At 34.6% G+C, this 26,434-nt stretch overlaps 1 pseudogene; it reads left to right on the forward strand.

Moving 5' to 3' along the window:
- Nucleotides 1-520: 520 nt before the first annotated feature.
- The window catches only part of LOC110344600 (NF-kappa-B inhibitor-like protein 1 pseudogene), a 113,197-nt pseudogene continuing 87,283 nt past the window's right edge, over nt 521-26,434 (forward strand).

Consider the following 26,434-nt stretch of genomic DNA (forward strand, 5'->3'; position numbering starts at 1 on the left):
CTGTTGGGATATGGGAAGAGAACCACAGGACCCTTGCATGTGGAATAAATTACGTTGTAGGAAAACTTGAGTGGTATCTAGTACAAAGCAGATGATTCTAACCATTCCACCAGAAGGAGACATTAACTCTTGTCTTCTAAGGTGGTTTTCTATACTATTCTCCTTAAAAATATAGCTCATAGGAGTGCTTCTAATCACAAAATACACCGAAATGTGACATCCTAGAGGAGTTTTTCCTGGTTTTTGTTCTTGATGCCATGTTTTCAGTTTGCTACCTGCTTGAGCTACATGTATTTATTTCTTAAACGAAATTTAAGATTCTTTGGCTACTGCTTCTTCCATGTTTTTGCCTGTCACCTTCTCTTTCGCTTTGTGTCATGGACTACATTTGTATATTTATTAACCCATGCAAAATTTCCTCAGAGCTCATCATTGTTTTGTTTATTGTTCCCACTCCCACCCCCCCACTTTTCATTTTGGATAATTTCTATTTTAATGTTCTTAAATGTACTAATCCTCCTGCAATGTGAAAATCCACTGTGTCCTTCTCCAGAGACACCCTGGCCTTGATATGATCGCTGGGCAGCCACCAGCACAGTGCCTTGACTGTGCCCGCCACACTGCGCCTGCCTTCGCCTGCTGCTCCACGTGGGGGTCGACTCTGCCCACTAGGCTGCTGCGGGGATAAAGCGCTGCATGCTGCAGACGCCAGGGCCTGATGCTTGTGCAGACCTTTTCCTGCACTGCTGAGTTGTGGCCCCTCCGCCAGGGAAATAAAGAATTAAGATGAGGTGTCTCTCGGGCAAATTCTATGCTGGGGACCCTCCGTGATTCTGAGGAGGAGGGGGAGGAAGAAGATGAGATTTCCAAGGAGCAGGAATGGAGGCAGAAGCTGCAGGATGAGATAAAGGTCACATGGCAGGAGGTCACTGGGAGAATGGTCAGATCGCCTGGCAGGGGAACAAGCCCATAAGCGCCAGCTGCAGCAGGATCCTGCCTTCCCCTGAGGGCTGAGGGCTCAGGGCTCAGTCACAGCTGGCAAAAGAAAGGGGAGGAGCAGCAACTCCACCAAGAGCGAGCCAAGGCCAAGGAGGAAGAATGCAGGAGAGCAGAACCAGGAAGGCCCAAGAAGCTGGAAAGGACAGAGAACTAGAGCCACCCAGGGCTTGCATAGGGCAGAGCAGCCAGGAGGAGGGGGAAGGGGCAGCCTCTGGTGCTTTGATACTGTGCCCTAGCCCTGCCCTGGAGGGGGGAACCGCAGGCCATGGCTGCAGGCCTAGTAGTACCCCCAGCCCTGGAGGAGCCCTGAGGGTCCAGCAGGTCCAGTGTCACCTTGACTGCTTCCTGCAGATTGACCCAGATTGAGACCTGGGAGCTGGGCAACTGTGACAGTCCTTTCTTGGGCCCTGAATATCGGTGCAGAGGTGCTCAGGTAAGTCCAGGAAGAGAATGGGAAACTGCTGGGTGTAGCTTGGGTGGGCAGGTAGAAGGCAAGGTCAGGGTTGGGGATGGTTCCCTGTTCATCCCCCCGGGGAAGGGATGCTGCAGGGAGAGGAGAGGGTGGATGGGTGTGAAACTTGTGAGAAATGGGTGTAGAGGTGCATGGTCTTCTACTATTGCTCTTGATTCTGCCATTTCCAAATAAGACTTGGTCCCACATCACAAAAACAAAGACAAAAACACTGTGTTAAATCAAAGATATTAAGATCACGTAATGTTATTTCCATGTAATAGTTACATTTTAGGGATATTTTTGCAATTTCTATATATACTAGAGTTTTCATTCTAGGCCATTGTGATTAATTTTCTTGAAAAACTTAATGGGTTTGAGGTTATATAAGGTAATGCCATGATTTTTATGTATGGAAACAGAATTACTTTGCAATATAGAATGATTATAGTATCTGCAATAATTTTGTTGATAATTTACTCAATGAAACAAAATTTAAAAATTCTGTTTTTATAATTATCTAGATAGGTAAGTAAGGCATATGTTAATGAACCTAGGTGGTAGATGTGTGCATATTCATGTTTCTACAGATTCTATTTCCTCTGAAAAATTTAAAAATTGTAAAACATTGATGAAAGAAGTTAAAGAGGACATAAAGAAATTACCAGATATCTTGGGTTCACAGATCAGGAAAATCAATACAGTGGAACCTCGGAACTCTCCTGAGTTATCTTCCTAGAGCACCTGCGAATTGTGAAAAACTGAGTTTCAGATTTGCTCAGAAAAATGCCTATAAATGCCTATTTTTATAGTTTAACCCCTAAATGTGCTATGTCTACCGCAGTAATATAATTTAATAAAATACTGTATTAATAAAGCCTTGGGCCGGAGATTTAGCTCAGTGGTGCAGCTGCCTGCCTCACAAGTGCAAGGTCCTAAGTTCAATCCCCGGTACCAAAAGAAAAAAAAAAAAAGCCTTAGAAGGTGCAGGGAGTTTTGAGGGCATCTTACGAATCTTAGACCTTTAAGAAGAACAAAACCGAGAGCCCTGGAGATAGCTACACAAGGTACAGCAACCTGTTTTGATGTGGGAATGCTGGTGCAAGTGCTGGAGATGGGCTACAGGGAAACAGTCAATCAGCAGCACGGAGAACTGAATAACAGTCTCAGACTGGCTACTTGCAAACCTCTCGCCAAAAAACAATTGCAGAGGATATTTGTTGTTTCCAGAAAAATGTGGGGGTTTCCACCAACAATTATTAGTTAGGTTCTAAGGAAAATTTGTGAACAACTGAGGCCACGAGCTCTGAAGCACAACTTTGCAGGGGATATACTTTATTGTTAAAAAATCTGTACAACATAAAGTGATCTGAAAATGCAATGCAATCTCTATTAAAATATTAATTACATTAATTGCAGAACTACAGAAAAAAATCTTAAAGTTCACATAGAATCACACACTCTGAATAGTAAAAATAATCTTGAGAAAATAGAACAATATTTGAGGCGTTACAGTAATTGACTTCAAAATACACTAAAAAACTATAATAATTGAAGCAGCAATAATACTACCATAACTATAGCCACAAAGTCTGATGAAACAGATCCTAGAAATAAAATCAAGATTCTAAAGCCTTCCAATTTGACATAGGCACTCATAACATGCATTGGATAAGAACAGTCTTTTGAATAAATGGTATTTGGAAAATCAAGTATTCACATGCAGGGGAATGAAACTAGATTCCAATATCTCATCACATACAAAAGCAACTCAAAATGGATTAAAGATCTTAATGTAATGCTTGAAACTATGAAATTGTTAGAATAAAATAGGGAAATTGTTTCAGGACATTGGAATGAACAAGAAGTTTTGGGGGAAGGATCACAAAACACAGAAATCAAAGGAAAAAATAGACAAATGTGATTTCATCAAATTACAAAGCATTTGCAGGGCTGGGGATTTAGTTCAGTGGTTTTGCTGCCTGCGGCGCAAGCTCAAGGACCCAAGTTCGAGCCCCAGTACCAAAAAAAAAAAGGATTTGCATAGAAAATATTTGACAGTTAATAGACAACTTACAGACTTCAAAGAAAGAGAGAAAAAATTCACAGCCTATATATCTGACAAGAAGTTAATATCCAGAATGTAAAAGATTTTTTAAAAATTAGTAAAATTTATAATCCAACTAAAAATGAGTGATAGATCTAAATGGACATTTTACAAAGGGAGATATGAAAACGATGAGGATATATATAAAACAATGCTCAACATCACTAAAGAAATCAAAACAACAATGAGGTATCTCAGTGGAATTGGAATGGGTAAGTGGTAACTGTAACAAATGGTGGAGGAATGAGGGCGTCCTAGCAGGCTAGTGAAAGCAAAGAGGTACAGACTTTATTTAGCTGGGCACAGGTGGACTGATAGCAAGCAAGAGGCCATCAGCCCCAAACAAAGAAAAGGCAGGAAACTTTATAGGGCAATGGGAGAGAGATCTAGCACATCTACCACATATAGGGGTCAGAGCAAATATTTGTGGCTGGGGTCCATGCAGATGTGTGGATATTTTCAGGTAACTTGGCATTGAAAAGATGATGTTTTCTGTTTTCTATTTGCTGCCAGGTCACATGGATTTTGTCGGGCAGAGACAGCACCTACATCAGCTGCCTGTTTTGTTGTTTTTTTTCTGTATTTTGTCAAACTGTAGCTTGGAACTGTAGAGCATATTTATTAACCATTTCATGACCAGGTCTAGCCTGACAGTAACAAGTGTATGAAAGGAAGACTTGAACACTATTGGAAGGAGTGTAAAGTATTATAGCCACATAGAAAACAGTATAGGAGTTCTTAAGAACATTAAAGATAAACTACCATATTATACATCAATTATACTACTAGGTATATATATTCAAAGGTAATTAAATCAGTATATCAAACAGTCATTTGTATTGCTATGATCATTGCAGAGCTAGTCAAAATAGCAGAAACAACTTAAGTGTCCATCAATTGGTGAATAGGTGAAGAAAAAATATATATGAATTAAATTTTATTCGACCATAAAAAGAAGAAATCCAGTCATTTGTGACAACAAGAATAGAATTTTAGATGATTATAGTAAGTGAAATAAGTCAGACACAGGAAGCAAAATACTACATTATAGCATTCTCATGTAGATTCTAAAAAAGTCAACCTCTCAGATGTCAAGAGTATTGTAGTGATTACCAGAAACTGGGAAGAGTAGGATGATGGGAAGAGGCAATTGAGAAATGTTGATTCATGAGTACTACATTACAGATAGGGGAAATAAATTCTAATATTACTTATGTGACTATACTTGTCACAAGTGTATTTGTTGATCATAGTTTTGTCTCCCTCATAATCATGAGGGGGATTGGACCATATTACCTACCATATTATCATAGGATAAATATTACCTAAGTGACTAAATTTGTAATCTTATTAGTTGACTGTAGTTTTGTCACCATCTTGTACCTGCCTCACCTCATGGCTTTGTTCAATAAAACATATTTGACAAGGAGGGTGGACAGACAACCTACCTTCCAGGCCCCGGTCTCTCTCTCTCTCTTAGACAGAAGCTATCTTTCTCTAAATAAATTCTTCCTAATCTTAACCTACGTTGTTCTTAAAATTCATTCTTTAGTTTTAGGAAACACAAACTCGGCGTTTCAGATACCTAGCAGGTTGGGAGTTGTAATATTTCCCTTACATTATTTGGATTATTTCCCCTACTTGGATTACTTGGTGCTCTATATCATTTCTAGGATACACAAAATAGTGTATTTTAAGTAGACTTAAGGATGTTCCCTTCAGAGTTTGAAAATTGGAATAGCATCTCAGACAAAAAATTCTAACAATTTTATTAGTAAATATTCTGAAGGTGAAAAAAAATATTCAAGTCTGAGGTTTAGAGATTTGTAGTCAGGAAAATCACTTTGTCCTCATAGCATTTCATTCTTAGAAGTAAACTAGGTTTATGTATACCTCAGAATAGGATATGAATATATTATCCAAAGTCTATTATGGAGACAAAATACCTTTCTGGTCTGGGTTTATGAGGATTACTCTAAGAAGGATTATAGTCCTATGTATTATATATTCATACATATGTACTATTTTTTGTACTGATATTTTCTATTTTCACTGATTCTGAATTTAATCACTGAAATTTTTCCAAAGGATGTCATCACAAACTCCATAAATCCTTTTAGCATTGGAAAAAATGTATCCAACAGTTTGTTACATTGTAGAGTTTGAATAAGGTGACACAGCTTAATACTGAAATACTTCAGCAGGTCAATCTTAATGTGATACCTACTGAGATCTCTGTCACAATATCACATAGTTTATTATTTTTATGACATTTGTAAGTCCTAAAATTTTATAGTTCCCTATTATGGGATATTTTTAGAAATTCTTACTGTACTTTGTATAATTGAATAAACAGCACTATAATTGTAATTATAGATTTTCCAGTAGAGCTTTATCTTTAGAAAAAAGTATTCTCTGTGCCCCTTTGAAATTAGAAACATGTCATATGTATGTCACAGAAGACCAGCATACATATGTATGTATATATAATCATATGTAATATATATATACACATATGCATATATATATACATTTATATATAGTTTAATTCCTTCTTGAAATTTTTACTGTGCTTTCTTTTTCTGTTACATTTGCCTATAATTTAATTTTAGAAAGTTAAATGAGGAAAGTTCCTTTACACTATAATAAAATCTATTAATTAGCATGCAATGAAATAGAATGTTGAATACCTTTAAACAAGTAATTTGGCATTCCATATACAGATTTCTAAAGAGTCTATACACTATGATAAATACTATTTGTAATTTCATATCCAGATTTTTAAAAAAGTTTATATGCTATGATAAATACTATGGTAGTGTTTTCACCTCTAAAAGCACACCTAATTAACAACTACAACAAATATCAAAGTTGTTAAATTCAGTGTAAAACGTAAATTTTGGTGTATCCTAGATATTTGGAAAATAAAATAATTTAAGAAAAGGAGATTATTACAAAAATTATTTTACATTCACTAAATTTTGCTATTATTGCGACTAAAATAAAATTTTCAAAATAAATGTATTGATGTAAAAAAGAAAAAATGATATAAAAATAGAATTCAGAAATTATTATAATCAATGTTTCCATTATTTTCTCATATTTATGTGGAGATAAAAATCTGAGAACATTAATTTAAATTATCATCATAGATAAAAGGTTGTTGATGACATATGTTTCACTCTTCCTTTTTTAATAATTTTAAGCTACTTCAAACATTTTATAATTAGATAAAGTACTTTCCACATATCCTTTTATCAGGGTTGATTCATAACTTGTCCACAGGCCAAATTTAACCAGTTGCCAATTTCAATAAAATTTGATTGGGAAATAGTCATATTCATTTCTTTCCATGCTGTCCATATATTTTTTTAATTAGTACTTGTTTGCAGTAGATAACAATCACATTCACTATGGGAAATTTGTGTGTGTACATAATGCATTTTAATTCTTTTTTTTTAATCCCTTCTGCTCCCTCCGTCCAACCCTTCTTTAACTCCTTACTTCCAAAAGCTGTGTTTCCATTTTTTCAATTCAGTTTTTTCTTTAAATTCCTTTTCCTTTCTTTCCCTCCCTCACCCCAACTATTGTTTCTCTACACATTTGAAAAAGTTCTTCCTACTTTCTCTATTTTGCTTCTTTTTTCATGCTAGAAGGGGAGAGCAAAGTAACTGCAACATGTAGAACTTAAAACCACTAGAATTTCAAGTATTTACTGTTTGTTCCTTCACAGAGAAAATGTTTTTAGTTTCATTATATTTAATTTTCAAATCAACAAGATTTCTAAACAAACAAACGATGCACCAGAAAGTGATGTAAAATACTTACTATACAAATGCCTATATACCTCTGACAAATTTGCTAACATTTTGTTTACCCCTAAAATCATAATTCTATTTAATCACCATTTTAAAGCAAGAGATTAAAGCAATTCAACTTTCTCTTTCAGAGAAAGTAAAAGTTCAAATGCAGAACTAAGTTTTTTTTAAAGCCTTCTTTATCTTCACATTGCATCTCTTAAGAATGCAACAGAAAAGAGCTGTAAAAAATGATTCCATCTTGAAATTGGCTGATACTTCAATTATGAACACTGTTAGAAAAATAGAGCTCAGTGCAAAGAATTCAGTAGCCTCTTTTTCCTTTTACTGTTATTTCTGTCTTGCTTTGAGTTCTAAGGTAATAAGAAAAGATAGTAACTTCCCAACTATGTAAACCACAGGGTTCTTTGCGATTCACATTATAGTAGTACTCTTAAAAAAAATAAAAGCCCCTCATGGACAATGGGGATGGAATCAATACATTTTGCCAATAGACAAAAACCTAAACTCAAAGCTGCCAATTGAAAGGTATAAGCTTTTTCAAATGCTTTAGAGGTTCCTTTTAGTATAGTGTTACCTAGATATTATTATCGATTTTCTAAAGAGGGCTTTCAGGAGCCTTGATTTTCCAGAATATAATTCTCCAATTTTCTTAAATTCATGCTAAATCATTTTTCTTCCTTTTGCCATGATAATTTTACCTCAATGATTTCCGATGTATTCCCCTCCCTCCTTGAAGAGGGCTTGACCCACTTTGACAGAATGAAGGATGTGAGAGACACCCTAATCATCATGCTGCAGTGCATGCTGCAGAACCCGGATCCTTGGCAAGGGACACCAGGAGACTCATGACGGCCCTTCCTCAGGTTAGGTTTCTTTTTTTTTTTTTTTTTGCAAGAAAAAGAACTGTTCACAGGTTGATAGAATGGAACCATAAGATACACACACACACACACACACACACAATGGTTAATTTTAAATGCTTTTGTTCAAATAAGCAGAAGAAATAATACATTTGCATTTTACTCAAGAAGTTCTTATGATCACAGATTTAGTATATTTTTCTTTTTTTGCTAACTCCTGGGTCCTTCCTCTGTGAGTTCTCCCTTGGTCCACCTCATAAACAAACCTCCATTCTGTCTATAACTTTGATTAGGGTTGAGCTAGCTAGATGACAATAAAATGAGCAAATTACTCTTTTCTAAATGGGCTCACTTTTATGTATCCAATTTTAATTCCATTAGCAAGTGGGATAGACTCTATAACATGAACATCTAGAAGTGCGCTTGTGCAGAATATCTAGAATATTTTCCCAACATGGCTTAGTTCCACTGTGACATCAGTATACTACAGTTATGACTAGACACACATGTACATGTACATGTAATGCAGCTGTATAATTTTGACTATGTGAGTCAACAATATTAATTTTTACACTTTACTTTTTTGACCAGGGCAACTGATCATAAAACATAAACATTTTCAAACACTCAAAAACCATGATAAATATCCCAATTTGGGAGGGTACTTTTAGGATATATAATACTCACATATGCATTTCACAACATAATATAATATACATTATACACACACATATGAATTTCACAACATATATATATATTATACACACATGGATTTCACAACATAATATAACATATATATTATACACACATACGCATTTCACAACATAATAAAATATAATATTCTACTTTGTATCATGGAGTAATAGTATTCATATTATTAATTCCTACAAATCTAACTTAGATGAAATTAAAATATGTTTTCTGTTGTCTTTTATGGCATTGTTTGATAATTTTTTTATATTTTTATATCAAACACTAAAACTGCCTTCTTCCTACCTCTAGGTTACCCATTCAAATACACTATTAAATTTTTTTCTTTTCAACAAGATTCATTCATCTGAGTCAACATGTATTTCTTTATATTTCATCACCATATGTGTGTTCAGTATCTTATACTGTCATATTTTGGTAACTATTTTCTAAAGTGATTGCAAATATTATTTTACTTAATCAGGGCTAAATTGTTTTGGTAAAATATAATTTTAAAAAATTTCCCAAGCCAGAAAACCTTTCTACAAGGATAAAGTACAAGGAAATTTTTATTATTGAATGAGTATAAAACAAGAATCTGATATTTATCATAGACAATGTCTAAGCATGTAAGACAGAATCTTTGCCTTTTTATGTAGTCAAGCAAATGCAACCCAGTATATCTATATCTAAATCTATATTTATAGCTATATTTATACCTATAGATACAAATATATTATCTACACATATTCTTGGGACAGACAATAAGTAGTCTTTAAGAAAGAGGACTAGACACTATTTTTCCTACATAGTTTATCCTAAATTTATCTCCTAGTCGAGATGAACATCTGTATTAGCCAAATCATTTACCCAAAGAATAAACAGACTTCTCTTGTCCTTGTGATAGTAGTTTTTGAACAAAGGCCTTCAGGAGTTATACTTTACCTTCTCACAGAGAGGGCTTCTATCTTTTTTGATAATTACATTTTAAAGATATGGTCTTCACGTTCTGGAGGAGGAAGCTTATTTAGTTTAAAAATATATATGTACATTTCAAAGAGGCAAAAGAATAAATTTACAATTTAAGATATCTAAAGTAAGTGATTTTAGAAAATGAAGTCAAAAGTAATTTTCTACCTTAATTTTCAATAGGGAGAGAATTGTTTTCTTCTCTGATTTGTATTTACCTTTGCAAATGATAATCGCTATAATAAATACATTTATAAGTTTACTTTTTAAGAATGCCTCTATGTTTACACTAAGGACAAGTTTAGATAATTTTAAGCCAAATAATTGACATTTTAATATTAAAAATTAAGATTATGATTTTTCAACGACATGGTAGCTGTGAAATGAGTGTAGGTTTTGAAAACATTTAAAATCCTCTTTAGTAGCAACTTTTTGAATGTACAAATTAATGAATTTGTTGATGTCAATCTTAATTGTCCAACTCTGATATAAAATATTAAAGGTTATTCTTTGTACCCCATTGCACATTTCTCCCTGATTCACCATCCTCTCCTTACTCTCCTATGCGATACTTTCCCAGTCTCTGGTAAGCATGATTCTGCCTTCTACTTTCTTATTCATTATCTAATGGAATCCACCTATGGGAGATAGAGGAACCATTGGAAAACTTGATTTTCTATGCTCTTTCCTTATCTCCTTCTAGAATACCTATAAAGCAAAAGTTACTGGTTTAAAGATATTGCATAATTATTGTGAGGTTTCTTGTTATATTTATTGGTCTGATTGGGCTATTTCAAATGACCTGTCTTCAACCTGAATACTTTTTTTCTACATGATTTCTTCAGCTATTGAGCCTCTCAGATGTACTTTTATTTATTTGATTCTTTAGCTCTGAGATTTCTGCTACATTTATTTTTTTATGATCTATGTCTTTGCTGAATTTCTCATTCATATCATAAATTGACTTCCTAATTTCATTGAATTGTCTATCTGGATGCTCTTGTGTTTCATTGTGTATCCATAAACTCATTATTTTGAACTTTTCAGGCAATTCATCAATTTCCCTTTGTGCAGACTGTTGCTAAAGAGTTATTGTTTTCCTTTAGAGGCAACATGTTACCTTATTCTTTCAGTGGTTGTTTTCTTCTGTTGATACTCGTGCAATTAGTGGATCAGTTGCCTCTATCAATTTTATAGGGTAGATTTCCTAGTTAAAGATTTTCTCCTGGTGATGTATTCTGGGATATGTCAGGTAGGCTGTATTGGGTATGCCAGGTAGGCTGTACTGGATTTTACTTTCCTGTGGGCAATTTAGGTAGTATCCATGTAGCTTCTTCAGCTATAGTCAAGGTTTGTGATGCTTGCAGGTGTTTCAGTGACATAAGCTGCAAGGACAGTAAGATCACACTGCCAGTAGTGGTATAGCTTTCTTAGGAGAGGCACAATAATTGGTACGTCTGAGCACAGTGCACTTGTGTAGCATGAGGGCAAGGGATGGCGGATTGAGCAGTGGAGGCCCAATCTTTATCAGTCTCCTGCAGTTCTATGGTGATAATGCCACTCCAGTGCAACATGCTCAGCAGTGGAGAGGGACACTTATCAATGCCTGAGGGCAAATCATAAGCCACAGAGCACTATCAGCCCTAGTGTGGCTGCCTGTCAGCACTGAGGTCTGCATGGACAACCTCCAGTAGCTTCTGGACACTGATCTTCCTGGAGTGTGCTGCTTTCTGTGATTGATGTTGGTGAGGTGGGGGATACTTGCGTGCTTCTCACAGCCTTGTGGGGTGAACTACTCAGGGCAAGCCTCCTGGCTGCTTTCTAGGGTTGTAATGGATAGGCAAGACAGCTTGTGTGTTTCTGGATATAGAGCTACTCTGTTTGGTTGGCTGTCTGGCTGCTCCCTAGGGCTGAAGGTTGGTGCACAGCACCATTTAGCCTTTTTCTGGGGCAGTGATTGGGTTTAAGGAGCTGCTTCTTTGGGTAAAGGTGGGTAGGTAGAGATGCAGATCTTCCTGGGGACCGGAGCAAGCCTCACTTATCAGTCAGGCTGACCAGTTGCTTCCCCGGAGCTGAGGGAGGTTGAGACGGGCCACCTGGCTTGTTGGCAGGGCTAGATCGGCTGAAAGGCTGAGGGAAGCTATCTCACTACTTCCCAGGGCCCCAGGTAGGCAGGGTCTCAAGATCATTTGTGCAGCAGGAGCCTGTGTTGTTGAGGGTACCACAGGGGCATGTGCTCTTTCTCTGGGATAATGCATACATGTGGTAACCCAGCAGCTTCCCAAATTGAGCTCAAGCCTGTGAAGGTTGTAGGCCTCTCCAGCAGAAAATACTTGTGGTGTTTATGGCAGGAGTCAGGGCTACTGGGGTCTCCTGCTTTCCCTTTCTCCACTGAGTGAAGTTTTTGGTTCACAGGTGATCACAGAGACAGGATGGTAGATGTTGTTGTATGCTTCTTTATAATGCCATCATGTCCAGGCTGCTGGACATTGCCATAACCCTACTATGCTCTGACACTCTGCTTCACAGAAATTGCTCTTTGTTTTTTCTTTTGTTTTGTTCCTTTATTTTCAGAGAGAAGTATTCAGCCATTTTAGTGTTGCAATCTTCAGTGGTTTTTTTTCAATTTTCAAAAACAGCAACAAATCACAAATTTTAAGAATCTCAGCTCTACTCTCAGCCTATTTGTTTAATTCTCTATATCCTGTCCATGTTGTTATAAATGAACAGTAAGCCATGGTCCAAAACTATGTCTTTAATTTGATTTTCAATGAAGCAAACTGCAACCTGATCCAGTAACAAACTTAAATTTAGCTGAGCATGGAAGCACAAACCTATAATCCCAGGACTCTGGGAGGCTGAGGAAGAAGGTTGCGTGTTCAAGCCCAACCTGAACAATTTAACAGGAATTTATCTCTCAATAAAAAGGCTGAAAAGGTAGCTCAGTCCAAAAGTCCTGGGTTCAATCCCCATTCCTGCGAAAACAAACAACAGCAATAAAAAAAAAAACCTTAAATCCAGTTTAAGAGTACATCTTTGGTCACAGTTCATCCAATTACAGATGAGCTTCAATCAACAAACTCAAGTAACCTCAAGTAGCTTTAGCTAGTGAAATGATTTCTCTTCTTTGCTTCTAAGTTTCACTTGAAAAACTTGGCTGTTCATTTTGTTGGGTAGGGTTCTCTGAACTTCTGTTGGTTGTGAGTGCTGCCTGATTCATGAGTCATTCTTTGCTCAGATAAATTCTGTTAAATTTAATTTTCTTACAATTTTTCTGTTAAGAGAAAATTTTGTAAAAATAGGTGTGCAAGTGTGCCTGAGCATGTACCTCCCCTACACACAAACATGCACACACACACACATACACACACACACAGCAGTTTTTCTGACACTACCCTAGATTGTCCTCAATGTAAAAATGGAAAAAATTTTAAAAATACATTAAAATAACTGCCTTTTTAAAAATAACTGATATTTTAATTACAAAGGTCTTTTAGTACAGGAAGTTAACTTATTAACAAAGAAGCACAATCTCTCTTACAAGATGGACAGTAGTTTAACCAAGTTTTATTTCTTTGTTTTACATTTGTCAGAACCTTCTGTTTGAAGTTATTTTTCTTTTCTTTTTTTTCTTTAGATTCTTTTATGGAAACAAAGTCTTTGTCAATAGGGAAGGGTGGAGGAGGTGAAAAGAGGACAGGAAATGGAGAAAAAAATAAGAACCAAGATATATCATGTAAAGGTACAAGTACCTAATGATACATGTAAATGTATTGTATACCTAAAATGTACCAATAAAACAACTGTCTTGTTTATTTATTTTATTTTCTTATATTAGTATACATTTTTCAGTGCATGCATTTTACAGTCATCTTGGGGAGGAGTACATGTACATAACACAGCTTGTTTCTTTTTCAATCTCCTTCCCTCCCTTCCCCCTCGCTCCTCTTCTAGTTCCCCTTCCCCCTTTTCATTCTTGTTGGGATTATTAATCTTAGGTCATGTTTATGGCATATAATGTCCATGTTCATTGAGGTTATTAGGGCCTTGTACATGGCATATCTTCACTGTACCTATTTTTCCATCGCCTCCACCTCAACCCTCACCCTTGGTCCCCTGGACCCCTTCCCATCTGCAAGAGATCCATCCCCCCGTCTTGTTCTATCCTTCCTTTATTTTTGTCTTTGATCAAACTATCTTAAGAGCACGGCAGAACAGTCCATGGATTTGGCCCTGACATTGGTAACACATCGCTTATTTTGTTGTTATGTATAAAGACTATGATTATTTTCCTCTGATTAAAAAGATGAATGGAGAGAAACACATTAAAAAACAGTTACTCAGAATGACACCTGTCAGGAAAACAGGTGATATCACTTTGGGATATATTTGGTTATTTTAAAAAATTTTCTCTGCAGATACAAAAATATACCATTATGTCACATTATTTTGCATAATCAGAATTTTTAAGGACTTTTTCTTTCCTTTTTTTTTTTTTTGGTACCAGGGATCAAACTCGGGACCTTGCGCTTGCGAGGCAGGCACCTGAACCACTCATGAAATATATAAGGACTTGTGGAGATAAACCAGAGAAGTAGTAGGTAGAGGAATTCTTTTAAACATTCTGCAATGCACAGAACAGCCTCCCACAAGAAGGAATCATACAGTTCAAAATGTTAGTAATGTCATGATTGAGCGTTCCTAGTTTGGAGTGATAGCAATGCATAAATATATAAAGCAAACCAAATCCCTCTCCTTATTAATCTTATGTAATATTGTCTTAGGCAATAGACACCTACATCTGATGCAATTTAAATGAGAAAAGGTCTCTTTTGGCTCACAGTTTGTAGAGGTTTCAGTCCATAGTAGGCTGGCTGGACAGGAAGGCGTGGCACAAGGGTATGGTGGCAGAGCACTGTTTATAGCATGGGAGACAGAAAGCAGAGTGTCAAGGGAGGAGCTTGGAAGGGAGATAAACCCTTCTAGAGTACACCAACAGTGACCTGCCTCTTCCAAGCAGACTTCACCTTTTAAGAGCAAATCAGTTATAAAGTCCTATAGTCCAATCACCTTCAAAAAGCCCCACCATTGAGTCCACGAGGCCTTGGGGGGAATCCAGATATAAACCATAATGCACTAAAACAATATAAATAGAACAGCACAAGAAATAAGATAGAACTAAAATAGAGTGAGAAATTTTAGAGCAAGGTGGGAAGGGGGAGTCATTGTAGATAAGGTGACAATAGAAAAATAAACGTCAATTAAGAAAGGGAAGAAGCTATGTGGAAATCTGGACATAAAGGCATTTCAAGAAGGAACACCCTTCAGGCAGGAACAAATCCATCATATTCAGCAAAAATCCTGTTTCACTAGAGCCACTTTAATAGGCACAGAGCAGGACACAGAGTGAAGGGACAGGCATAGATCAGAATGTGTTGTAGGATATGGACCCTGATAAGAATTTAGATTTTGTTCTGAGTGTAATGAGATCCTATTGTAGAATTTTAAAGAGTAGAATGACAACATTTATTTTTAAAAGATAATTTTGGCTCCAGCATGGGGAATACACTTCAGAGGAGCAAAAACAACATTCATGACACTAATTAAAAAGTTGCTTCATTAGCCTCGGTTTTGGGAGATGGTGGCTGAACCTCAGTGGGTGGTAACAGAAAAGTTGTAAAAATGATCAGATCGAGGACTTAATTTGATAATGAAGCCAGAATGACTGGATGATTAATGTGTGTGATAAAAAAGAGTAATATAAAGTAGCTTCCAGGTGTGGTAACTGGGTGAAACTTTTAGCTGGACAGGGGAATGGATGGGATTAGCAAAGAAAAAAATACCAGAGAGTGTTTTGAGGGTATGTAAATTTGAGATATCTATTAGACCTCCAGATGAAGGTGTGTAAGTCTATTAAGTGTATGAAATTAAGGGAAGAGGATAGTGTTTAAGATAATAATTTAGCAACAAAAATGCAGTGATAGTTTTAGAAATAACAAGAAGGGAAAAGTATTTGAGAAGAGAACATAAACAATGTCAGAATAAATTGAGACCTTTCCTTTAATAATAAAATAATAATAATAGAGTAATCTCATAGAGGTAGTAAAAAGTATTTAGTTTACACAAGATCCTATGTTTTTTTGGGGGGGGTACCGGGGATCAAACTCAGAACCTTGCGCTTGCAAGGCAGGCAGTGGCACCACTGAGCTAAATCCCCAGCCCAACAAGATCCTATGGTTCAAAACAAATACTAAGTTAATAAAGTGCAAAATATAGCTCCGTGATGAGTAAAATAATTTAGCATGAATTTTCTACCCTCCAGTAAGTATATGCTATCTAACTTTTTTTTTTTTTTGTACCGGGGATCAAACTCAGGTCCTTGCACTTGCGAGGCAGGTGACAGAACCACTGAGCTAAATCCCCGGCCTGCTATCTAACTTTTTATACAAAGAACATATTGCAGAGAACATCATTTCCACTCAATAATATTAAAATATAGAATAAAAGACAAGGAATTGAAATGCATGCACTTTAGAAAAGACACATAAAGCAGAACAATTTTTAACTTAAAAAGAGCTATTCTCATCTGTGGCACTAATGTTTATTCAATAATTTCCATTTTTACCATCTACAAGACTGAGGTCCTCTTCTTTTAAAAGATGAGGAAATAAAGGGTAACATGGAGAGACCAACTATATTCAACCCAAAAGTGGAAGCACTGGAATATGTAAAAAAAGCCCTCTGAAAGTCACTTTATTTCCTACGTTATTCTTTCTTCTCCTCCCCCTCCTCCTCCTCCTCCTCCTCCCCCTCCTCCTCCCCCTCCTCCTCCTCCTCCTCTTCTTCCAAGGGATTCACCTTTTACAAGAGTACTTTAGCTCAGCATACATCTCTGAGTGATATGTAAATTACTCAAGTTAGCTTCACGTTGTCATAATTTTTGACTTTGGTTTTTCTGCCATGTGTAGAATTTTGTGATCTTCAGATCAACCCTATAAATTTACTCTACCTTGTAGTGGAGATAGGCCAACTTAAGTTGGTTTAAGAAGAAAAAGATTTATTCTGAATATGGGGAATAGTTATAGATAAAGATATGACCAAGGATTGGGATCTCTGATAAAGTCCATGGAAACTATCAGAAGAGTCTTAATATTATGTTCTTTATTCTAATGTGAAATGAGGAAAACTAATTCTCATGGGTCGATAACCTTGTGATGTCTTGTCCTGGAGTCTTCACTCACACAGAGAGAATCCGTCCTGCATGTTCACCAGCCCTTCAGCATTTGGCACCTTTCCCCCAAATCTGTGTAGACGCCATCCAAGTCAGAAGAGAAAGGGAGAAAATTACATGCACATTTACATAGTTTCTCTACCAACTAAATTGTTATCTGTTAGAGAAAATTTTGAGAATAATTAGACCAGAGGATTCCTAAGATGTGCTACAGAGATTTGCTCTTCACAGATCCATAATCTGTTTTATATTTTAGTTTCTATTTTGTGAAATACTGCCATTAAAAGTTTCCCCTTTTGTTGTAGATTGTTGCTGCTATACTTTTATCTGATTATACTATTATTTTAAATCAATATATTAGACAAAGTAGATTCTGCTATAACATGTTTTCCCCTTTTTCTCCCTCCAATTGTCCACCCATGAAAATAACAGATGTTAGAAAATAAACCATGTTAGAAACTGAAACTGCAGTAAACTGGAAAGTAAGGTACTGAAAGGTAGAGAATGGTACTTTTTGAATCTGCAAGATTTGAATCTTATATTTTTCTAAGTAAGGATTGTGCAATTTTGACAAATAAACTCCTTGAGTTGAAAACTTCTCCTATACAACTAAGTGAACTACATGTAAGGCTCTATCATAGTTATTCATGCATTATGTTGCAGAAATACACTATATAAATATATCACATTCAGCTTTGTCATCATCTTACCATTTTACTATGTGGTAAAAGAGGTTGAATACTTGGCTCAATTTAAAAGAATTTCAAACTAACATCAAGTTAGAAATTAATATATTTAGTAATGGTAATCAGCTTTCTATTTTGTATGACATATTTTTCTGCATTGTCTTTCTTGCATCAAATCAACCTCATCTGTACTTACATGTGGCTGCAGTGGACAGCTCTATGTGAGCTCTTATTGATATTATATCCACATTTGATACATGTTTAAGGATTGGCAGAATGTTTTCTTTAATTTTCATTATCATGGAGAACCCAAATCAGTTCCCTAAGTTTCCTTTCATATGAGAAGGACAGGGAGCACTGAGTCTCACAACCTAGACTATGATAGCTGTAATAATTTCAGTCGCAATGCACTCAGTGAGACCTTTCCTTTTTTTGACTTTCTGAAGACTATCATATAGACTTATCAAGCCTACTATGTCAAATCACATTGCGATTTGTTGAACTTTTCTTAATCAAATTTTATATGTCCATATAATAAAATAATTCCTTTGAAATTATTATATATTTTGAAAAAGAGTAACTCATTATGACTGACCAAATTGAAGAGTACATTTTACTTTACTGTTAAGATGGGCTAGCACTAGATATAAGTGAAGCACTAAGTCTAACTAATATTAGTTAATGAAGATAACTATTGTTTCCCTATCAGGGTCTTAGGTTAGCATTGTTCACAGTTTCAAGGGATAACACATTTTGCCAGCAAAATCCATTACTGGCTTAACAAGTTAAGCCTAATTTAATAACTTTTCAAAATTTTAGTCACTATGGACCTGTGCTTCAAAAAAGCACACACAAATACACATACAAAATTTTTCTTCAAATAGTTCTTGCTTTTCCGTCTTGCAACTAGCAGCAGAAATGAGGACTAGATTGTGAGATGAAACTCAGGTATCTAGGCAGTGACTGCTTTTCTAAGCACTGAAACTAAATATTTTAGGAGAATGCTCTCCTCCCATGAGATGGGATTCAGTGTCATAAGAAGATGAAATCATTCTTGGGACATGATGTCTTCATTTCCAGGGATATTTCCATAGATTTTGGTAAAACTAGTTATCCATTCCATGAACTACTTTAATTGTATAATACTTCTGAGGCAATTTCCCTAAGTTTAAATCTATTAGGGGACTTTTTATACCACACTACTTAAATTTTTTTTCTCATGGAAATGATAAAAGGTAATAACCCATAAGGAGGGGGTGCCATTTCACTGTTTCTCTTTAATTTGCGGTACCTGTATTTAGATCCATACCTATTTATTTATTTATTTATTTATTTGTACCGGGGATCGAACTCGGGTCCTTGCACTTGCGAGGCAGGAGGTGGAACCACTGAGCTAAATCCCCGGCTCTTAGATCCATATTTAAATTCCGCTGGAAAGTGATATGACACAATGAGATATATTTGATATACAACAAAAGTAGGTCTTCTTTCTCCAATTTCCATCCTGCCTTGTAAGAAAGCAAATATTCCTTGCATAAAACAAATCTGTAACAGTCATGAAAAATAGATTTTCTAACATGCTCTTTGGACAGTCAACAAATGGGTTCAGGTCTCATGACAGATGATTTGATTTGATTATTTTATTATTTTGTTTAAGAGAGATTCCTTTTTTTAGTCTTTTAACATTTTTATTTGAAGATGCTTTTTTCATTCCTTTTTTACTTCTGATGTTTGTAGATCACTTATGTAACAATACTTGGAAAAATGTTATAGCTTTGAATTAAATGCAAATACAGAATATTGAAGAAAATATAGCTTTGTGTTAAATGTGAATCTCTTTTTTAAAAATGAATTTTATTGGTACATTTTAGGTATACAATATAATGACATTCATCATTGGAAATTTGCACCTTTACATAATCTCTCTTGATTCTTACTTTTTTTCCCATTCCCCTGCCCTCCCTTCAACCCCTCCATCCTTCCCTATTTAAAAAAACTTTGTTTCCATTTTTTCATTTTCTCATATTAATTCCATCCCTTTCTTTCGTTTCCCCTACCCCTCCCACTTCCCCTTCCCCTTTGCTCCTTTGCTTCCTATTTCACATTATCTATTATACCTTTTAGTCCTTATTAACACTTTCAGTTTCTCACACTAGAGAAACTATTCAGTATTTACATATGAGAATCACCTCAATGCGCATCCATTTAGCTATAAATGTCTGTAGTTTTTCATTTTTTATGGCTGAGTAGTACTCCATTTTGTAAAAAAAAAAAATAGCACATTTTCTTTAACCAGTCTCCAGTGGATAGGCAATTGGGGTGCTTCCAAGTTTTAGCTATTACAAATTGTGCTGCTATGAACATGGGTGCACATATATCACTGTGGTATGATTCTTTTAATTCTTTGAGGAAGATAGTCACCAGGGGAACAGCTGGGTCAAATGGGACTTCCAGTCCTAGTTCTTTGAGGTATCTCCATAATGACTTTTTTTTATATACTGATTTCTTAAACACAGAAGTTTTACTTTTTTATGCAATTGAATCTCTCGATTATCTTCAAGTTTTGTGTTTTGCATTATGTATAGAAAGATCTTTGTCCCTAAATATCTACATATATTGCTTCATAAACACATATATGCATGCTTTATTTTTGTGATTTAACATTTAGTCCATATGAAGATGGAGTTCATTGCTTTTTTGTGGTGCTGTGGATTAAATTTACTTCACATAAAAGGATATACTTCTTTTGTCTATTGTCTCTTTACTCTTCAAGATTTTACATTTAATTATACATGTTTTGAGTATTTATTTTTGAAGAAAAGCAGTGGATAGATACCATAAATCCTAATCAAATTAAAATCAGGTGCAATGTGATTAAGCCAATTTGATAATGGCTGTCTGTGGAGGACATCTTTGTGGAATGGAAGCAAAAACATTCTATTTTCTGAATAAAGCATCCTAAAAGAGATGAATTACAAATATTTTGACAAAGCGTTCTATAATTTATAGAGCCTCATTAATCATTTTTTGTGAACAACATCCTAAAAATCTAATAAAATGCTCAAGATATTTAGATAGAAATTATTAAATAATTTATGTGCGTCTTTTTGTGTGTACTCTGCTACTTTCACATGAAAGCTGAATGTCTATCAAAAGACTATCTTTGTGATTTTAAATTCTGGCAAGTACATTTATTATGTCATTCAGCAGTGACCCATTTATAGTGTACATAGATGGGGCTAATGTGCTAATATCGCTTTTAACACATTTCATGACCAATGAATGAGCAGGATGTCTGTATAACTACATCCTCTCTTAAGAAAGATGCATGCACATTTTGGTTTAGCTCCTGATAATGCGTGTGATCTGCCACTCAAGTACATATAGTATATGAAAATTTCTGCCATATTTTTTTGTCCTGAAATTATGATTGCCTATTTATCTTCCCATGCAAAACTTGAGCTCACCAAGTACAGTTGGCAATTCTTGGTTTTTGTTGGATTATCTGTATATAATCTAGTAGCTTTTCTGTATTAAGTATTTAATAAATGTATACTAAATAAATTATTAAGGGAAGAAATGTGAAGGATTTGGATTATTTTATTTTCTAAACCCTAAACAGGAAGTAATTTAAGAATTTCTCACCCACTTGAGTTGCACAAACAAAAAAAGTACACAATTAACAAACAATAACAAACAATAACAAAAACTTTACAAAGAATGAAAGAAGACAAATTACCAACTCTAACTTAATATTGCTTAGTGTTATTTTCTTCTTTGATCTGAAGACATTAACACAAAGAGCATGCTTAACAGTTACGTAAATAAGCCGCTGACCATATTTTAGTTAATCTGATTAATCTTAAATTTGATTGTATGAGTAATTTATAGCCTCTGAAGATTGAATTATACTACATTATATGTTTAAATAAGTGTCACACCTTGTTCCCCCTTATTCTTTTTCTACTCCTTCAATTCTCTTTCACCCAGTATGTATTTCTCTCCCATTTACACAAAAGAGCACAGTACATATAGTCCATTGAACTTTGTTTAATTCTTTTAATAACTAAGCCTGGAAATCACTTCATTCAGTTTATAAAGGTCCTTTTTCTGTAGGTGGAGCTTATTCTATAGCTCCACTATATGGATGAGCTAAATTTTTTACAGCTACTCTTCTACTTTGGACATTTAAGATATTTATACGTTTTTGAAATTATAAACTACTTCTAGGAATAATTTTGTATAATTTAAAAAAATATTACAAGTGTGTGTCTTCATAATGAATTTCTAGATATGGGTCAGAAGCTAAGCCCATCTGGATATTTATTACATTTTGCAAAATGTAGCTTCATAGGTATTTTATAATTTATAATATCACCAGTTATATATGACATTGTCTGTTCTCTCAGCCTGACCAGTAATTGAAATAATTTTTATTATTTAACAAATTTTAGGGATTAGAAATGATATTTTGTGCAATTGAAATTTGGATTTCTTTAATTATGATTTAATATTTTAAATATGTTTAAGACCATTTAAGATATTTTTATAAATTCACTGTTAAACTTTTAACATATTTTTCTATCATGAACCTATTAATTTTTAAAGAATAAATTATTTAAACATTGAAATGGATATTTATTTTCCAAAGTTCATTGTCACATAGTTAATTTGAAAATATATCTAGTCTACTAATATGAATAAGGTTATGTTTGTAGATTCTGAAGAAGGTAGGAGAATTAGTGTCATTTGTACTCTTGAGTAGAGCCAAAGAACAAATTATGAGTCAATCTATTTTCAAATTTAGAGCTCTCTCAAATGTAAAATATTTATATTGCAAACAAACACTCTTTGGAGAGTCTATGCCATTAATACATTATCTCTTTTGATGGGCAGTAAGACAATCATGTTCCAGCAACTGCATATGAAGTAATAGGTATAAATATATTAATGTGAAATTTGAGCAATTATGTGCATGTTAGAGAGTTCTAGCTGCATATCACAAATGAAATTCAGCATGTGATTAGAAAGTCTGATTGATCGTTTGAATTATGCTGCTTATGCTATCATTCACAGCTTAACATTTTTATTAGTACCATAATCTCTAATTAATAATTTATCTGTTTTTCATTTTATGTGCACAAAACAAATGGAACTGGTATTTCTTTTTTAAATTTTTATTTGTCTATGTTTTATTTTTTCATACTGAAGATTGAACCTAAGGTGTCTTGTATACACTCTACAACTGAGCTATACCTCAGCCCTGGAATTTCTTCTTTTAATCTAAGAGAAAATTCTGTTTCTTCATGAGACATCCTTTTGTAATTTTCTGTTTACTACATTGAAAAGACAATACTGAAAGATATGTGGTTTATATCTAGAAACATTTACTCTTTTCCAACATTACTAAGAATATGTACATATATTTTCCTCAAATTGAAATATTTAAAGTACCAGAGCTATTTGTAAAGACGAATGTCAGAGCTACCTGAAGACTTGAACAAATAATACTTAAAAAGTAAAATGTATGTGTAGTTCTCATAACTGGAGGACAATCAGTCTAGTTCCTTCTACAGCTATACATGAAGAAAGATATTATTAAATATCTTTGCTTTTGGAAAAGAGGAAGTTTGTTTTTCTGGTCATTGAATGTCATGATTAGTTGAGCTTCAAAGAAAAATCACTGGATTTAAAATTGTTACATCAAGATAAACTTTGGGTTCTGCTGATAAGAAGCTATGGCTAAATAGCAGTTTGACAGAGTCCTGAACATAAATTTCCTTTAGGTATTTGATATGGTGATATGAGCACTGACTTTCATTAATTCATTTCCATTTTGTGATTTAAAATGTAAGCTTTTATACTAAGCCAAAGTTTCTTATTTGTTTATTTGTTAGCTAAAAGTATTATCAAATAGTTCATAGAATTTTTTTGGAAATTTATTTAATGTTTTTAATATGATGTCATATATGGAAGTTTATAATTCAAAAAATAGAGATTATCATTGTATTTAATATATTTTTATGCCCTGCTATATTGAGAATTTGTTCTTCCTGGAAAAGATCAAGCTTTATATGTATAATATATATAACATAAAATATATACATATGTAAAATACAAATGTATATATATATGTATTTTATTATTCAAAAACCATGCCTAATTTTACTCGAGTAAGTAATTTAAAAAATATTGAGGACTTATTTTTGGTGAAATATTTTTGGGCAGCTATATGCTGTAAATATATACATATATCTCCATATATATATCCATATATATATATATGGATAAATAAATGATTAAATAATCAAAAGTGATTGATTTGGCCATCAATCACAGACAACTTTTATGTATCCTCCCCTAAAGCTTTCACTTTTGTTTTCTAAATTTTAATTATCAGACATTTTTCATAGAGAGTTTGAGATTATTGAGGAAACAGAGTTTTCCTGGTACTGAGTTTAGGGCTGGCAAGAAAGTGTAAACGTAAATATTTCTGTGAAAGCAAGTTTAATCACAAAATCTGGTGGTTGCTAAGAAGCCTGGAGTGTAATGTGAGGCGGGCAACTTTCTCCATGAGCAGTCCTTCGAGGCAAGGTGGTTTTACAAGTACATTGGCCTAAGCCAGTCTCTCAGCTGATGTCTTTCTAGGCCTGTTTAACTCCTTTTTAAAGAGTTTCCTAGGGGCTGGGTATTTAGCTCAGTGGTTCTGGCGCCTGCCTAGCAAATGCAAGGTTCTGAGTAGGATCCCCGGTACAAAAAAAAAAAACGAGTTCTTCCATCTGAGCTAAGTGAGGTGGCCTCTATATAAAAGAAACACCCCTTGGGAGATTCAGTACTGATGGGAACTCTGTTCACAGCTACTTTCTTCACTGTTTACCTTCCCCAGGCTCTTGTAAGGCTTCCCTATTTTCTACCCATCTCCCTCTTCCTCCTTGAGTTCTTCAGCCCAGTTTCAGTTTAGCATTTTAGCTTGATACCCGTTAGTGATATTTCTCCTTCAGACATTACCTTTCCTCTGTAGGGTGGCATCATTAAAGATCTCATCATTCATAAGCAATTCCTCTATTAAGCAGATGTTCAGAGAGGTTAGGGCAGCAGGTCATGGCAGCTCCAGATAAGCATGTGTTGAGTCCTGTGGTGGGTTTTGAACAAAGCAAAAGGCGTGGGAGGTATGTTTGGGATGTGCCAGCCACTAAGTCACTCCCTCGTCTTCTCTACTTACATGCAATAGCTGTAAAAAAGAAATGGATGTATTTCTACAGAAAAATAAAATGTGTTAAAAGTTATATATAAAAGAAAATGGATTTAGTAAGGTCCATGTGAAAATTGGAGATTATGTTTATAGATTTTGTTTTAAGCTAAACTAAGGGGAAGAATTCTGCTATTACAATAGCAATATTAACACTAATTGAAATAAATTCAATGTTTCAGTTTCAAATTCCTACAGACAAAGCATTTTTTACTCCTTAAGCTGCTATAACATTCACATACTGTCTTGAGATGCATAAGTATTCTCTCACTTTTGCTTTTATTTTTCTATTTTATTTTTATACTTTTAATAGAGCACATTAGTTATATAGAGGAATAGGCTTTGTTTTGGTATATTTATATGCACGTATAACATACTGTGATTAGTTTTAACCCCCATTACTCCCTTTCCCTTTCTTTCCTCCTCCTCTTTTTCTCCTTCCTCTGATTTCCTTTCTCATCTCTAATAGCTTCTATTTTCCTGGTCTCTGTCTCTGTCTTTGTCTCTTGATTCTAAAAATGGGACAAAACATGTTTGACTTTCTGAGTCAGCCTCATTTTGTGTAGCATGACCATCTACCTTCTTGCAAATGGAATGACTTTTTCTTTATAACTGAATAATATTCATATGTATGAATATATTACATATAATAGATATTAGATATTCTTTATCCATTCATCTGTTGATAGAGACCGAGGTTGCCATAATAGACATGAGTATGAAGGTATTAGTATAGTTTTCTGACTTAAATTCTGAGAATATACCAAGAAATAGAACAGTATATCCAGATCAAATGAAGCTTGAAAGGTTCCAGAAAAAGATTTAACTTTGGACACAAAGTAAATGCTTGACTCTTGAAACCTATCACTTCCTTTGTCCTTGTCCCCATTTCTGATCACACACATTTCCCAAAATCCTTTTGAAAATTTCATTGCCCAAATTGCACATAAACATGTACTGCTACCATATTGCTTTTGGGCACTGTTGACTTTCTTGGGCAAAAGGACCATGATCCTGTTAGTTCTATAATCCTAATTCAAACTTGGACTATTCCAACTAACACTTTGACCTTAATCTCTTACAGTCAAGTCAATGACCTATATCAATAGTGATATGCATTTTAAATACCCACACATCACTTCTCTGTGTAAGGAATTTCAGTTATATAAAGAAATTATTGGGTTCCCAAGAAGTATATAGCATCATATTTTAAATTTAATGTTTGAAGAATTTGTGAAGGTCATTCATTAGTCTCATTTACAGTTTCTAAACAATGTATAATACAAATTTTACATCCAAGAAGAGAAAATTGGATTTTCATCTTATTTTTAAATTAACATTTCAAAATATGACACTTTCTGTATTAGTCAG

The sequence above is a fragment of the Heterocephalus glaber genome, unplaced genomic scaffold, assembly GCF_053883595.1.
Source record: "Heterocephalus glaber isolate CG9 unplaced genomic scaffold, H.glaber_assembly_v1.0 deba00001497, whole genome shotgun sequence".
NCBI classification, from domain to species: domain Eukaryota; kingdom Metazoa; phylum Chordata; class Mammalia; order Rodentia; family Bathyergidae; genus Heterocephalus; species Heterocephalus glaber.